General features: G+C 43.1%; 1 protein-coding gene and 1 long non-coding RNA gene across 9 annotated transcripts in view; both read right to left on the minus strand.

Annotated features, from left to right (window-relative positions):
- The window catches only part of TMEM117 (transmembrane protein 117), a 381,411-nt gene that overhangs the window by 109,021 nt on the left and 255,562 nt on the right, over positions 1–16,828 (minus strand). The gene's annotated exons all lie outside the window — the stretch shown is intronic.
- On the minus strand, positions 10,233–16,826 carry LOC140846435 (uncharacterized). Its single transcript, XR_012125523.1, has 3 exons — positions 16,237–16,826; positions 11,252–14,592; positions 10,233–10,765 (listed from the first exon to the last, which is right to left on the minus strand). It is a non-coding gene; the product is annotated as an uncharacterized lncRNA (long non-coding RNA).

The following is a 16,828-nucleotide window of genomic DNA, read 5'->3' on the forward strand; positions in this document are numbered from 1 at the left end:
GTATAAACTTAAAGAATCATTACTCTTTCCTGGCTCCCCTTTGTGCTGGACGTGGCTCGGATGAAGGGAGGACGGAAGGGCTATCAACAAACACATAGACGGGAGACAGGTAGAACTAAAGAGTCTAATGTAAAGAACCTCGTGGATTCTTGGGCAGATTGGCAATGACTGAAATCTGTGAAGTCCAAGACTGACATAGAGATGTATCAATAAAAGATGGCCTTGTATGGCTCAATAATGAAAGTGTCTTGAATCAAGCATTACAGTCAATTCAATATACGTCTGCATGTGCGTGCATATGTAAGTGTGTGTATGTGTGGGCTTATGTGCACGTCTGTATGCATACATGTGGGGGTGTCACACCTGTGTGTGTGTTTGTGTAAGAGAGTAAAGGTGGAGGCAGGTAAACATGGACTAGGAATGAAGTTAAAGGTCATCCCATGAGTACGAAAGGAAGCCACGGGGTCAGGGCTTGGCGGGAGGAACAGCCACCAGAAAGGATGGGAGAACACTGCGCTGTGTCACTAGTACAAAATTAGGATCTGGGGGACTGTGTGGACAGCCAGGGCGATGGGTCCCATCCCCGGAAGCCCTCATCTTCTGAAAGGGCCCAGCCAGTCGGCAGCGGAGACATCATACTTCCCAGAAGCTTCTCTTGGCATTTTTGGTATGTGCCATTGGCCTCATTTTCTGTTTTGCATTGGTTTGTAAGCCCACACGACCCATAGTTGGCTGAGCTAGTTAATCACAGTGAAACTGCGGTGCGGATGGCAGCAGGCAGGACCCTCCAGCCTGCGGAGAGCTCGTGGTTTACGATGAAGGGAATCCTGTGGGTTAAAAAGGGAGTGGCTTACTTTTAGCAGCAATGAAAGTGCTAATTTGGGGCAAAATAATATTTTGAATAACCTTTGGCTTGAAACCATATATAAAAAATAAGCAAATTTTAACTTTGGTGGGAAGGAAGAGACTCCACCAAAAACACATATAATCTGAAGGACCGAGTTCCAGTGGTTTAGGGAGAAACCATGATGAGGGGAGAGAAGGTCAGGGTGGAGGGGGAGGGGTCTTTGATGCAAAGAAAGGCCCGAGTCACCTGCAGAAACTCTAGCATCTAAAGCTGACCAAGAGGAACTTAACACAGAGAAATTCACAGGGAAGGGCCTAGCGACTGAACACTAAAAGTTAAAGGAGATTTTTCAAATTCTTGGCTTAGGACTTCACACCAAAGTGTATCATAGCTTCCACATCTTCCTGGGTCCACAGCCACCAAAGTATGTGAGTTATGGGATACAGTATCCTGGGAAGATCTGCATCTTAGGAAGCCTCATGTGGCATTGCTGTGCTGCTTCATGCAAGGCCGGGATGAAGATGTGGTGAGGATTACAGCTCTGAAATACTGAGCCGACGTATTTTAATCCTTGATAATTCCTAGTTTGTCATATTGCAGGGTTCCTTTATCAAGAAGCCTGGCTGGCCAGAACACAGACGTGGATATAATACAAGGGCAGTTCTTACCCATGGAATCGGAAGAAATCTGCCCTTCCAGCCACAGGGTTCTGGAAGTGAAAGAAAGATGGGAGGAGGATAAAGAAAGCAGCCAGCAAGGAACCCTCAGCCCCGGGTCCGCTGTAAGGGGCAGTGGTGATGAGTCTATGGCCAGGCACGGAAGGCACACAGGACATCGGGGCTGCTCTGGCTGCAGCACTGTACAGGGATGTGGCCAGGCACAAGGCTTACACCTGCTCCAGGTGCGTCCAGAGAGGACAGCACGCGCGTGGAATCAACACAAAGGGACTGTGGAGGCTTGAGTGAGGCCAAGGTGAATAGAATTCACAATCAGAGGACTTTAAGGTCAGATAGAATCAATCAAGACAGCCATTGCTGTCCATCCAGAGATAGAGCCAGTCCAACAACTCCACAGCATCACCCGCAAAGCCATCACCATCCTGATGGGGACAGGACACGGCAGCAGAGAAGTCCACAGTTAGGGTTTTACTCCAAGTCTAGAACATGGGCCATCCATACAAAGGGGGTGGTTCCCACAGCCTCGAGGTGGATCATGAAACAAAACCAAAATCTCCTCTGAACAACTGAAGTCTACTTAACAGCATGGGAGAGGCCCCTGTAATTGTTAGAAAAGGGGGTAGATGGCTTCTTTTCTCTCTTCTGATCTAATGAGGACCCAGTATCTCAAAAATTGAACCCAAATAGATATAAAATGTTTATAATAGGACAGCATTTTAGAAACATATGGGTTCTTAATCTACATGCTATGAACAGGACTTATCAGTCATGATAAGCTTGAACATAATACTGGGATGATATTTGCCAGATTCCTCCAGTACAAGGCTTCTTTCCCTCCCTTTCCATACTTTACTCTTTGGAAGCAAGTCACAGATTTCAGCCATACTCAAGGAGTGAGGAGTTAAATTCTCTGTCTTGAAGGGAGGTGTATCTATGTAAATTATTTAGTATTTTTCTATACAGGAGATTTCTCTCTTCTTCCCTGTTTATTTATTCATTTACTTATATTGGTATGGACTCATGGATATTTATTTCATGTTTGGATTATATCCAGTACTATTTCATTTATTTATTGATCAAGTTTTTCTGACTTTGGCCATTAGGAACGCCTTCAAGTTGACTCTTGAGTCCCTTTGACATGCCTCCATCAACTGTATCCTTATTTTCTGGTATGAAAAGATACTCCAGGATCATTTTACTTATCTCTATTCCTGACCTATAACCACTCATTTCTCCCAAGAGCCTTTGTCCCTTTTATTGGAGAACAACATTGGAAACCAAGATTTGGACACGGGTATGCCCACTGCTACCGGAGTGTCCAAGCTCTCTCAGCTCACACAACCAGGAAGTATCTGTGTGCATTCTAACATGTATATACAAATCTACCTAAAATTTTGCCTGTAACCATCTGGCTTTATATTAAGCTGAACATGAGTCTTGCCGATGTCTCTGACTCTAATCGGGCACCGTAGTGCTCGCTGTAGCCTGTGTCTGTCCACCTTGCTTACCTGTGACTTCCCTCTTCCACACTGGGAAATCTAGCTTCTGCAAGCCACCGCCCATTTATTCATGGATCAGTCCCGGTACCCAGGTAAAGCAGGCTCAGAACTGCCAGCCCACATGCCCATGAGAAATGGCCTCCCACAGTGAGGAGGCTGATGTCGGGCTCCCTTTGTCTCCCATCTTTCAGTTCCCAGTCAAAACACTGTTTCCCCATTACTTAGATCAGTGTCTTTTTTCCTTCACCTCTGATGTAAATACAGTACAGCTTCGAAACGCTGGATAGTATTCCATAAATAAAGTGTGCTAAACCTAACATTTCCTTATGATGTTATTTTGAGTCAGTTTAATGATTATTCTGAGCACTTTGTGACTGTCCACACACATAGATAACCTTAGACAAAGAAACTGTCTTCCCAGAATCGCAGAACTTTAGAATGCAAAGGACTTGGCTTATCACATAGCCCATTCTTGTGATCAGTGCTGGAATATTCTCTCTCTGGCAGGTATTTTCTGCAGGAACTTTGAACTCACTATTTTCCAAGGCACAGAGCTCTTCTTTGACTAGCTATAAGGTTTAAATCTTCTCACATCTAGCATCCCCTAGTAAACTGCTGGGTTTTTGTCGAGCATTTATGCTGTCAACTGTAATCTTTATTTTCAACCTTGCAAATATGTTTTAAAGCAATCAAGCCCTTGAAACTCCTGAAGATAAGACAAGAAAAACAGCAACTGCCTTTTCATGTGAGAACTTAAGTGAAAGTTCTGTTAATGTATCACACTTTATTCGCATATGAAACTATATATTGCACATCTTTTTCTTGCCTAATTCCTGTAATTGAGAGAAAATGATATACAATTACACCAATTGAAACTACACAGAATGTTCTGATTATTACCAGTGGCTTACAAGAGCTGTTACCTCAGCATATCCAATCATCAGCAAATTCTTTTTGTTTGAATTATATTGATTTTTCTTTTAACAAAGAGGACAGGGAGATAACGTGATACAGTAGAAAGAATATTTAATCAGGAGCCAATAGCCCAGAGTTGTCACTGCCATAGAGACAGTAATTAATTTGTGACCTTGGGCAGGTCACCGAATTCACTTCCGTTTGAATTTCTTTGTCAATAACATGAAGGTATTAGAACATAAGTAAAGAAACTCAGATGATTATTGGATTTTCAAGTGTTTTTTTTTAGACCCAAATCCATTTGCAAGGAGAAGCGAAGTGTCCTAGCAAACATATATGTGAAAATATGACCAGCCATGGTTGAATGCCTTAAGTCTTGGAATGAGTGAAGTCCCTCCGTGAAGCAGTGGGCAGGCTCTGAGCTCGGCCTGCCTGCCCTGGCTGCCCAGCTGTGCTCACGCGCTGCACAACCGCTCCGAGCCACAGCTCCTGTCTTTAGTGATGATTACCTTGCAGAGCGGTAGTGTGGACTGAATGAAGCCATGACCATGAATGGTCCAGCCCTGGGCACACAGGAATCACTCAGTAAATAGTAATCATCTTGGAAGAGGATATTTCAATAGTGAGGCAATGACCGTGGAGGTGATATGGCTGAGAATCACATGGAGATGCTCCAAGCTGGAGGTGGCTCGTACACAGAGGCCTGGGCTCCCGTAGGCTTTGGATGTGATTCTCTGGGTAGAATAACAGCTACTTAATGGGTAGGATCACCTCTGGACTCATCACCACAGTCTGTCTGTATCTCAGAGCCACGCCCGGAAAGGCAGTTGCAGCATCGCTCCAGGCTTCCACAGAAGGGGTTCCACGAGTCCGCAACGTGGTGAACGGAGCCACAGAGACACGGGCGAGCAGTAAAGGACAAGGCAAAAAGCCCCTGAGGTCACCCAGACGCCTGAGGTGTGGAGACAGCAGAGGGTCAAACGCCCACACGTAGAACACCAGTGTGTGTTTGTGATTTCTGTGCATTTCCAAGGTGTCCCTTTTTTAATGGTTAGGACTGGTTTTCTGGACATTTTTGGACTCTACTGACTGTGATCCTGAGAATTGAGGAATGTGGGGGCGGTGGAGGCGGCAGGTGTGGTGCCCAGTGACAGTGCCAAGGGTAGGCGAGCCCTGCCCTCGGATCCTCGTGCCAGACCGACACTCTCCGCTGGAAAGTGTTAGGAGGCCTTCGCTCACCAAGGAAGACGGTGCCTGTTTACTCTGGCATCAGCAGCCGGACACGTACTTATCAAACAGCCAGTGGGCCCTGGGCATGCTGAGAGCACACGTGGCCTCTGCCCTCACCTCACAGTACTTGGTGAGAAGCCCACAGAAGTGCAGACTTCCACGGCACGGTTGGGAATGAAGCCTAAATTATACACCTTTTGTGTCCTTGGAAATGAGAGGATGATCAGCATCTCCGAATCAATCCTGGGTGACCCAGCACTGGGCCAACACGCTGCTGGTCTGGTTCCGAGGTCACAGCCTAAGCCACCGGGCCTTTGACAGCTCCTGAGAAGCCGTCTTCCCTTTCAGGTAAATCCCTGAGTGTAAAGTCTGCAGGGGAGCCCCGGGCCTCTAAGAACTGTGGGCAATTCTAGCTCAGGAATCCCAGCCCTGTGCCAAGGTTCTTCATATCACGAAGCAGGCTTTCTTGTCGCCAGGCACCATCTGGGCCCGTGGATCCCGAGTGCCCGGGTCTTCCTGTGAGAGTCCTTCTGCTCCTTCTTGCCGGACCTCTGGCACCTGAACAATCTCTTCTCGATGCTTCTACTTGACCTCTGCTTCCTGCAAGGGCCTGATTAGATCCCAACTCCTCTGTGACTACTTCCAGGACTACCTAACACCCTTCGGTAATAATCTACTTATGAATGGAACTCAGGGTCGGTATGAGATAATTAAATTTTTGTTTACGAGTCGTCTCGTGTTTTCTCCTGTTCACTGTACTGAGGTGAGTTTTCACCTGCCCGAGTCATCCGCATGGTCCTTGGGAGCTGTGGGCACGGTCCACACTTCCTTTAAACTCCAGCCCGTTGTGGAGTTCTGTTTAAGGAGCTTATCTAAGTTTTGTGTAAAGTGCTGCTGGCTCTGAATTACATAAAACAAATAGAAGGACAGGTTTACAGAAGATTGGCAGACAGCAACATTTACTTTTCAAAACTCCACAGAGCCAAATTGAAAATGTGTCACACTAAGAATATCTTCAATTCCTAAATGTGTGTTTTAGAAGGAAATATTCATACTATATGATGTGCTGTGTAAGGCTCATCAATCTTGAAAAGAGTTCTAGTAAATCTTCACCAATAAATAACAATATTTTATTTCAGTGCCTATAGAAGAGTACACATCTAAGAAGTACTGTTATGAAAGATACATTTTCTGCTCTGGAAAAATGAGTTAAAGAGGCTTGACAAGTAAATACTCATGTTTCTGTACTGGGTACAAATGAAAACAGAATGATCTTTTTTTATGATTATTTGTCTCCTTTTCCTTTTTCATAAAGGTCATTATTGAGACAGTTGGCAAGCTCTGAACAAGTTCTGTAAATTAAAGTAAACTGATGTGAATTTACTGATTTTGACAATCAGGCTGTGGTTATTTGAGAAAATGTCCTTATTTTAGGAAATATAACAAAGTATTTATTCTTTCCTGAAAGAAAAGCATTTAAGGAAATACAATGAAATATTTATTCTGTCCTAAAAGAAAGACTTTCTCTCACATGACTGCAGTCTGATTATCAAAATCAGGAAATTAATATGGATACATTGCCATCATCTAACTGCACAGTGATGGAGAGAGACAGAGTGACAAAGCAAATGTCTTAAAACTTGTCATTTGGGAAACATGGATAAAAGGCACACAGGAATTATTTGTACTATTCCTATGACTTTCTTTGTAAGTTGGAAATGTTTCAAAATAAAAATATTTGGTACCTTAATTGGTAATTCAAACCAGTAAAATATTTGAAGTATTATTTACGCTGGATAGGCTGATGAGTCTGTCTGGGCTGCTATAATAAAACACCACAGACAAGCTCCTAAACAACAGGAATTTATTTCTCATGGTTCTTTCTGGAGGCAGACAAGACGAAGGTACCTGCAGATTCAGCACAGGGTGGAACCTGCTTCCCGTCTGTGTTCACCTTCCTCCTGTGTCCTCACCTGGTGGTCGGAGTGAGGGAGCGATCTGGGGTCTTCTGTAAGGCACTAATCCCATCATGAGAGCTCCACTCTCATGACCTGATTGCCTCCCAAAGGCTCTGCCACTTGATATCATCACCCGTGGTGTGGATTTGGGAAAGACACAAACATTCAGTCAATGTTACATGTTTTAGGTGATACATGTCTCCTACCTTCAAATTCCCCTGACATTCCTATTAGATTTCTTGAAGTCTGTGTTCCCTATTTTGATGTGTGGTTTATGCCAAGTCCTTCCTTCCCATCCCCACTTTTGCTGGAAATGTAAGCTTCTCATTGCATTTCCAGACTTCAAAACTGTGTACTAAAATGCAAAGACCCGTTCAAACTAAATGATTGTGGAGAACACATATTTCTTATTAAAAAAAGAAAGTGCCTTTGTAGAATTTGATTCTGATTCAAAATAAATACTTTAAAGGCTCTCTATATATTAGTATTATTGAAAATTCTGTTAAAATAATACTGCATATTTAAGAAAAGAACACAGTATCTAATACAAATAGGAAGAAGTGGTCCCTCATGTTTGATTTAAAGGACATTTTTTAAAAGTCAAGTTAGTACTTTTCAACTGTATCCTTCCATAACTGTTCACCTTAAATAGAAGATGGGTCACCCTTTCACCAGGGAAAGACTAACCCCCCACCCAGGGCAGGTCTGTGTAGCAGAAGCCTGTAAGAGCTGAAATGTGGTAGAACTGACGGTGAGCAGCTACCACGGAGTGGGACAGCGGCACAGGAGGCCCTGAAATAGTCACATAATGAGGTGGGAGTGGGTGTGGCAGCCCTTCAAGAACATGCCCTGCAGGGGAAGAGACTGGAAAGGGGGACATTCACTGGCATTTGTTTCCTTCCTAGAACTTGCCATTATTTATAACTTTTTATTTGCTCATTTTTGTCTCACCTACAGCCTAGCTGGTAAGTCAGTAAGTCTTACATGAAGGCAAGAACAGTGTGTTTCCCGTTTCCTGTTGCATTCCTAGCCAAATGCCCTCCACAGTCAGCAAATAGGAACAAATGCATGAATGAATCAGTGACTGAGAAGGGCTCGTGTTTTTCTGACTCAGTAGTAAAGCCACGCCCAGTTTATACATGGAGACATTGCTTCTTTTTTGGTTTCCAGAAAGTGGGTCACTCATACGCCCAGAAATTATAACCAGATTTTCCTTCATATTCAGGTTAGTAGATAAAAATGTGAGCCCAAACTTAGAGTGCCTCCACTGATCCTGGGCACCTGCCTACACGCTCTCCCTCTGGCCCATCAGAAAGATTCCCGGGCACAACAGCAGGCACCAAACAAAGCGTCCCGTGCCTCCATCCCGTCTTCTAAAGGGGGGAAGCATCAGGGGGGAAGTGGAGGAACAGGATATCCTCAAAACAAGAGCTGGCGTTACAGAACGGGCACTGCTGGGTGGAATCCAAATAGATTCTGGCCGAGCATGGCCACCTGGGCCCAGAAAGAAGCTGCAGGTGGGTGGGAGCTGCCTCAGGCCCCGCCGGCCTTGGGGGTGCTCCGCCCCCTAACTGTGGTGGGTGCCTCTCCAATAGTGGCTAATGTGCCCCAAAACTGAGTCTGTGGGCCACCGGCCTCAGAACCAGATGTGCACAGCAGTGAATCATGGGCACCAAATGGCCAGCACGCTGGAGACACTGAAACTGTGTTCCTATCCCACTCAATCTGCAAAAAGCTGGGGGACAGTTATGATGGAAGTGATTTAAATAAATAATGACCACTATTCTGATACAGTAAATGTCACCTTAATAGAACATCTTGATTTTATAGGCAGGTTTTGATCAAAGCACACAAAAACAAACACTTTTGTTAAGAAGACATTTATGCCAGCAGAAGATACTCACAGCAGCACTTTACTCAGACACCTGCACTGTGGTCACTTTGTGAGTCTGCCGGATGTAGGCAGACCCGTCAGAATGTTCCCCAGTGGTTTCAGAAGATGTGAGGAAATGGCATGAGTGAAAATCTCCGGGCTCTCTAACAAGTCAAGCCATAGAAAAAATCTGGGGTTTTGCTACTATGATAGAGTTGCCTTTCTAGCCTGCTGGAGATGAGAGTGGGGCCGTGCCTCACGAGAAAGCGCGAGCAGACAGACACGCCCATGCTGCCAAAATGGGTCGTCACTACACATGGTCAAATGCCACCTTCTCTCTTCTAAAATGCACTGTTTCTATTTCAATTTGGTGCATTTATTCGATTATATGTGAACTCAGGAACCTTTGAAAACATGACCTATACTTCAGAAGCTTTAAGTAAGTATGACTTAGGCCCCATGGCTTAGGGGGAATCCCACTCAACCAGCAAATTTATGACTGAAGAGGCATAACTCTGTTCAGCCAATAACTGTGACTTGTAAAAAGTATTCCCAAGCCTTTATGAAGGGCATTTTCTTTCAAAGATTTATAAATCCAAGGATTGTTCATGGGCCAGGGCATTAGCAATGGGAGTAAAGGCCTATAATAGGGAAGTACTATTAACCAATTTAAAACCAGCTCATTTAATTCTTTTTCCTTAAATGTCACTCACCTTTAAGAGATGAGGGAAAAAATCCTCAGATTACAAACTTCCAGGGTCACTGTGGCACTGATGGTGCATACATATCCCAAAGTATTTTAATGGACTCTCTAGTTGCAGGTAAAGCATATAATTTGGGAACAAGATGATTTTTTAAAGTACATAAAATAAATATTTCTAAAAACATATCAGAAAAAATATCTCATTAACACTATAAATCTTACAAAGCATCAGTTAATCTCAAAGTCAAAATACTTTATCCTTTTATCATTTTTAATGAAGTCCTCTATCTGAAGAAATTTTCAGAAATATCATATAGAATATGGTAGATGTGAAATTCCTCTCCGTAATTAATTCAACAAGCATGTATTTAATCCTTACCTTACTCACAGTATGCAAGTATTTCTCCTGCTCTTAAGAGGCAGAAATATCTAAGAGAACTTAATCACCCTTTGAATTTATTTTCCTACTAAAAGTGAGAATTACATACACAGTAAATTTTCATCAGAGAATTTAGTTTGAGAAGCTTTAATTCAATAGGTGTGGGGCAATAATTTGAAATGAAATGTATGACTTTAAAAAAATGAATATGCTCTAGACAAGGAAAACCAATAAATAGTCAAACCACTAAATACATTTAACATTTTTTCCCAGGGAATATTCATTTCTGAATAGGGATGTCCCTCTACTCGCTTCTCTCACTTTCTGACTATACGCTGCCCCTGCTTCCCCCTCCCCCAATCACGGCCTGAACCCGGTGCAAGTTTGGCCTCTATCAGCAAGATGCCCGAAGAGCGCCCTTGCCAGGTCACGGATGGGCGTCTGGGTTAGGAGGCGGGTCCCACAGACACCCAACTGGACCCTGCCGGGTGCGTCCCAAGTGCTGGGCCACGACACTGCTGTCTCTCCGGCTGCTCTCCTGGGGCATCTGCAGCCCACACTCCTCAGACGTTCCTTCTCCCCGCCCCTCTGTCCGTCTTCTGTGTAGACGCGTCTTCTCCTAGCTCCCAAGGAAAGGGCTCTACCGGCTTTGTCCCAGCGGATCTTTTACTCTCACTCACGCTCCTTCAAACGCCGTGTGCATGTAGACAACAACACGTGTGAGGGCGAAAATACAAACCTAAATATACGTATGAGTGATATTTCTCTCTCAGACCTCCCTCTCTCAACATTCAGCCGCAGATGCGTATAAAGAACTGCTGATTAGGTGTCTCAGTCAGTATACAGAGCTGCGCATGCTCAGGTCTGGGCTCATTATGTCCCCACCTGAGACTTACTTCTTCACCAGGATCTCCTGCCCCTGGAGCAGGACGATCATCTATCTGCGCAGCGGCTCAAGCCTAGGCGCTCGCTGCGGCCCCTGAACTCCCCCTCTGCCTCACCCCACGTTCAGAGCCACCCATCTGGTTCCCCCGCCTGGCGCCCGCTTAGTAGTGAGATTTGCTTTGGCTCCAGCCCCGTCCGTACAAACCGCCCCTGGAGCTCACTCAGCGCCGCACCGCAGCACCCACACCCGTGGGGGCGCCGTCCCCCCGCCTCCGTATTTCTCACTGGATAGAAAGTGCTGCGGAGTCCTTCGTTTCTCTTCCAACGTTGTATTCTCAGCACCACGGACAGCGCCTAGCACCGGGGAAAGGCGCTCCTTCCAGTCGCCAGAACAGTAGAAACCAGACAGCGGGAGGTAGGAAGCCAGGCACCGCCTCCCCCCATGGTCTGCGCCAACGGTTCACGCTGTACTCAGCACTTTGTATTTACTTAAGTTAATGCAAACAAGGCTTGTTCTTAATTCAGCAAAGTTAAGTCTAGAAAGGCAGGAGATTGTGTTAATGCCTGGGCATAAATATATGCCAGAGAGTTAATGCTCTCAGACATAAATAGAGAAATTACTTTTCAAATAAAAGTCTCCCAATGATATGACAGTGCAGGAATATGACAGGACAGTAGTGTAAGATTTATCACCTTTTCAATATGGAAGCAGTGAAGTTAAATCCAAAGAAAACCAGTTGGAGCATATCCTTGGTGCGCTCTGTGTAGAAGGAGCCATTCTTAAATGGAGGCTATTAACTCAGTGTAGTATTTAAAGTTGAGGTGACTGGTTCAGTGGGTACACTACCTGATGGGCTTAAAAGTGTTTTGCTTTTCGTCCGTTACAGAGGCAGCTTTTAACTGAAGATAGACCAACACTTAGAGATGTGTTGAGATGAAGGAAGCCTGAAGCCAAGACGGACAAACTCATTCAGAGAAAAGGTGCGGGCTGACGTATGACTGGAGAAATGAGGCAGAAAGCTTTGCACAGAGTTGCCCCTGGAGCCTTTCATAAATTACTGTCTAATTTAAAACTTTTGCTCATAATGATGATGGAATTATACAGAGCATATTAAATTATAATTAGTATCCTCTATTATAAAACAGAAAAATATGCAATACTTTTCTAGTTAAAAATGCGAAAATTTTCAAGTTTCATGAAAATTTAGAAGTGAGTTACTTTTTTTCTCAGTCAATGCGAAAAGCATTCTCTGACTCCTACACAAGACTGTCCAGCCATTATAGGGGCCCTAGGACCCACGGGGAGCCCCGCGCTTCCACAGGCGGCCCGCTCAGCACTGAGAGACTCACATCGCCCCGGAATTCTCTCATGCATGAATCCGAATCTGCTTCCACATGATGCACACTCACCAGCCCCCATCTGAGTTTGTTTGGGCGGCTAACAAGCAACAGAAATTTATTGCTGACAGCTCTGGAGGCTGGGAAATCCGAGATCAAGGCCCCGGAGGGCTGTGTTGGTGAGCACCCCCCTCCCATTTGCGGTGGGCACCTCCTCGTTGTGTCCTCACCTGGAGGACAGGGCTTGGGAGCTCTCCGAAGCATTCTCGTAAAGGCTTCAATCCCGTTCATGAGGGCGCCACCTTCACGACCTAAATGCCCCACCTTCTAAAACCATCACACGGGCACTAAGATTGCAACAAATTTTGGAGGGGCGCACACATTCAGACTACAGCAGTCCGTAGTCTGCTCTTTGGAGCAAACCAGACAAAATTCCTCCTCTTTAACACGGTAATCATACAATAGAAAGTAGCACTAGAGAACCATACAGAATTAACAAACACATCCCTTTTGCAGAAAAGAAAAGGGAAACCCGACCACGGCGGTCAGACAGGTCAGACAGCTCAGACAGCTGGACGTTAGCAGGGCCACTACTGAACCCGGGGACTGACATTCCCCCCAGTTCTTAGCTCTTCTTCAAGTCTTTATTACATTGTCTGTTATTTTATTGTTATCATGTAACTCTCTCACACCATGTATATTAAAACAATAATCATCTCTTGATTGGCTCTTGTCTGGTCAAAGGTAAACAACTTTGTTGGACTGTGAAATAACTGTGATACTCAGCGTAACTACGATAAGCAGGAAGATCAGTAGCAGCTACGCTTGTTTCCCGGTAAGAACTGAGATAATCATGAGCAAGAGGCGCCCACCCAAACCAGTACAGAACTAGATTAAGTAGTTTTTAAAAAAAAATACAGATATTAATCATCCCAAAAGAAAAAACAAAGGTAATCTTCTCTACGCATCAGAATGGAACGGAAGGGGCCAGCTGTACATGGATGCACAACAACGCACTGTTAATACTCTGTTTTCCAGGTTCTCCCAGAGCATCTAAGTAATCACACACCATTGTTTTGCCACAATAACACCTATACTATCACTCCTTCCAGCCTCTGCCATCAGTGTCCTTTCCATTTGCTGTCCAGCCCCTATAACAATTCCAGCTTTCTGCTTGGAAACACTCCGCCTGTGGGGGTCACTTTCTGTGTAGCTCAGGATGGGTTAGATTACAGGGTGTTATCAACCAGTCCCCAGATTTCAGTGGTTTAACATTCGTGAAGAGTTATTCCCACTCATAGTACCTGTGCACTGTGCTATTAAGGATGCTTCGTTTATCCTGAATGACAGGGGCCCCTAATACAAACTCCAACAGTTGCTACCAAAATAAGACTCCCCTTCAGTGCTTCTCACAGACAGTTAAATGTGTCTACCCAGACATGCCACATTTTAATTGGTCAAAGCAAGTCATGTGATCGGAGAGGGCAGCCGAGGGCCATCCTCACATGTGGCTGGAAGGTGAACAGCTATAGTGTTTGTGAAGCACAGTGAGCACCACATGTCCCACCTTCTTTACCACCAATTCCTCTACTGATCACAGAAGAGTTTCTCTCCTTGTTTTTTAAAAAAGCTAAGCCTTGGGAACTACCATCCCAAGACACTTCCCATCAGAAGCACACAGATTGTGTCTCTGGAGGGTAAACAGAACAGGGCGATCAGAGCTGACGCAATGCATATCACTTGCTTTTTATGTCCATGTTTATGTATATATTTACTTCAGACACAGTGAGTTAAAATGCTTTAACTATTTAACCCCTGGAATATAGATACTATATGGCATGACCCTACGATCTGGATTCTTTACTTTTTTTTAATTATCAAACAAGGTTGGGAAAGGAGCCTTAGAATACAGGTTCTCTGAATATTCTCCCTTCCTCATTCAGTATTTTCAAATACAACTATGACTTGGTCTTCTCCCAGGTCTAAAAGCCCATGTGCTATAGCAGCTGCAGTTTGCACAATTATAGATAGAAACAGAAGCCATTTTCTTCAGTATGGAGGCACCTACTGCTAAGGATCAAGGAAGAACTCAGCCCATAGTTGCGAAGGAAAATAGATTCTGACAGGCATTTGTGAGTTAAAGTTACATGTAGGTAAACGTAAATTTACTAGAACAAAATTGCATGTTGTACTATTGGAACTGCTGGACGTAATCACATCGCGACCTTCTGTGGAAGCTTTCCTCTGCAAAATTTCTCCTCCATATAGATTTTTCACTCCTTCCTTAACTAGAGCAAAATCAAAATAAAATTGCTTTTTTTTTCAGTTAAGTGACACATAGTATGTAAGTACTATCTTTTATTTCATTGAAAACCTTGCCAATGATTTCTGTATTTTATGGTTAAGAGCTAAAAAAAAAATACTCTTTATGCTTGTAAATCTCCTTTATCTGAAAAGTATGAAAAGGAAGATTTCTTTGCTTCCCACATAATTTCCATATTCAACTTTTGTACCAGATTTTCCTTTTCTAAAATCATGAATACTATTGTCAAGATAATCTAACTGTATAAAAATGGATAAAATAGGAAGAAAGTATTTTTAAAGTGGAATTTAATTTTTTTCCAGTTATTTTATGCACTCCATGATTTGAAACACTACTTTTGAAATATAACAATGAAAACTCATCTCTCAAATGTACTACCTAAAAATCAGTAATTTTATAGAAACAATGACTGAGTGTGAATTTCAGTTTGCTCTCATTCAAGAATATTACCTATTTGTCAGTGGATAATTAAATTATTTTTACATTTTTACAACATTTAAAAAATGCTTTGGGTTATCCATTGGGGCTACATTATCACATATGTTAAAAATAAAACTATTTGTATAAAAGGCATTGGTAACACCTGGGCCTGAGTAATTACATTCAAGGAAAGTGTACTAAGATAATAAAGGAAAAATCTAGTATGGGTTCCTCTTCTTTGAAACATTAATTCCAATTAAGAGTGACTATAAACAATCATAGGGGCCATCCAGATTGTGATAAACGTGGGTCATCTTGTGACCTCAGTAATGGGCCACATTGAACAATAATAAATGGACTACCTTTGAAGATATGCTAAATAGTAGGAAAAGTCTGTAACCATAGTAAATGGATATGGCTTTCGGAGAGAGAGTCCACAAACACTTTCAATATTAGCATCTGTCTCCTTTTAAATTATGGTTCTTCAAAGCTTGATAGGGATTCTACAGCTTGGAATGATTCCCCAGAATCTCACATTGTTATTTAGCACCATTACCTAAAGAAGGATTAAGGATAAGCTTTGGAGATTTGCACACTGATGTATCTTTTATTCTCCCAGAGGCAGTCTAGTGTATGATTAAGAACTGGGTCTCTGGAGTCAGAGACCTATGCTCATTACAACAGCACCCCATATAGGGTTTTTAGAGTTAAATACATGAACATGTAGGATGTCAGGTATGTGACACAATACCTGGAGCAAAATATACCCTCAATAAATATTTGCTGTAATTATTATACTGTATATTATTCAGACAAGCTACATGGAGAGCTTACAAACAGAAAAAGTATATAAAACTTTAAATGTACCATAAACATTGGCCACATGACTCAAAGAGACCAGGTGTGAATAAACATCTACAAAGTCATATTCATTTTTATAATACTATTGAAAAATCTACTTTTGTTTATCTGCTAAGAATTGAGTTCACAATGCCATTTATCTCTAGCAACATATAATGATAGTGCTAAAGCACAAGGTAGCTTAGAGTGTATATTTTTCCCCAAATACTTAGTTATCATATTTTTTATAGCTTGTATATGGAGAAAAATCAACCCTGAGAATTAAATCCAAGACACACAGACTTTTTTTCTTTCAATTCAAAAGGCTGGTGAGCAGGACAGAACTTACCAGGTACAAGTTAAAGTCAACCGCACACTTCAGAGAGTGTCACAACCTGTCAGCTGTCCGGATGAGCCGCTGCACGCCGGCAGTGTCACATAGCCAGGCTGGTGCCCTTCTCTCTATCTCTACCGTCTGATCTTTTCTGTCTGAACTTGTTCAAATACACACAAATAATGGTGACGCCACAGAAAACAAAGTTCTTTTAGACATGGGTTGCCTTTTAATGGCAATGATTGGGCTGGAAAATTATATCCTGTCAAATATACTGGAAACTTAGTATTTACTAGACACAATTTTATAGCAGATTCATTGATGAAAATTATAGCTTGTTTTTGCTAAGTCAAAACCCTACTTAACGTCTGGTAAACTCTTAGATGCATTACCGTATTAGCAAGTATATCTTATAAATGTGTATATGCAACAATGTGTAAGCAGATATAGCTTCTAAGGTAATTAGGATAATGGTTTTAATCATTTTAATGGAGCGCAGTATCCCCTGGAAATGCCTCCCTCCACAGAATTCCGTGTATCCAAGGAAAACTCTCTCTAACTCGAGGTCTTTGTGAATGAGGCAGGGTGTAAATCAATAAATGAAACA

Source organism: Manis javanica, chromosome 15 (genome assembly GCF_040802235.1).
Source record: "Manis javanica isolate MJ-LG chromosome 15, MJ_LKY, whole genome shotgun sequence".
In the NCBI taxonomy this organism is placed as follows: Eukaryota; Metazoa; Chordata; class Mammalia; order Pholidota; family Manidae; genus Manis; species Manis javanica.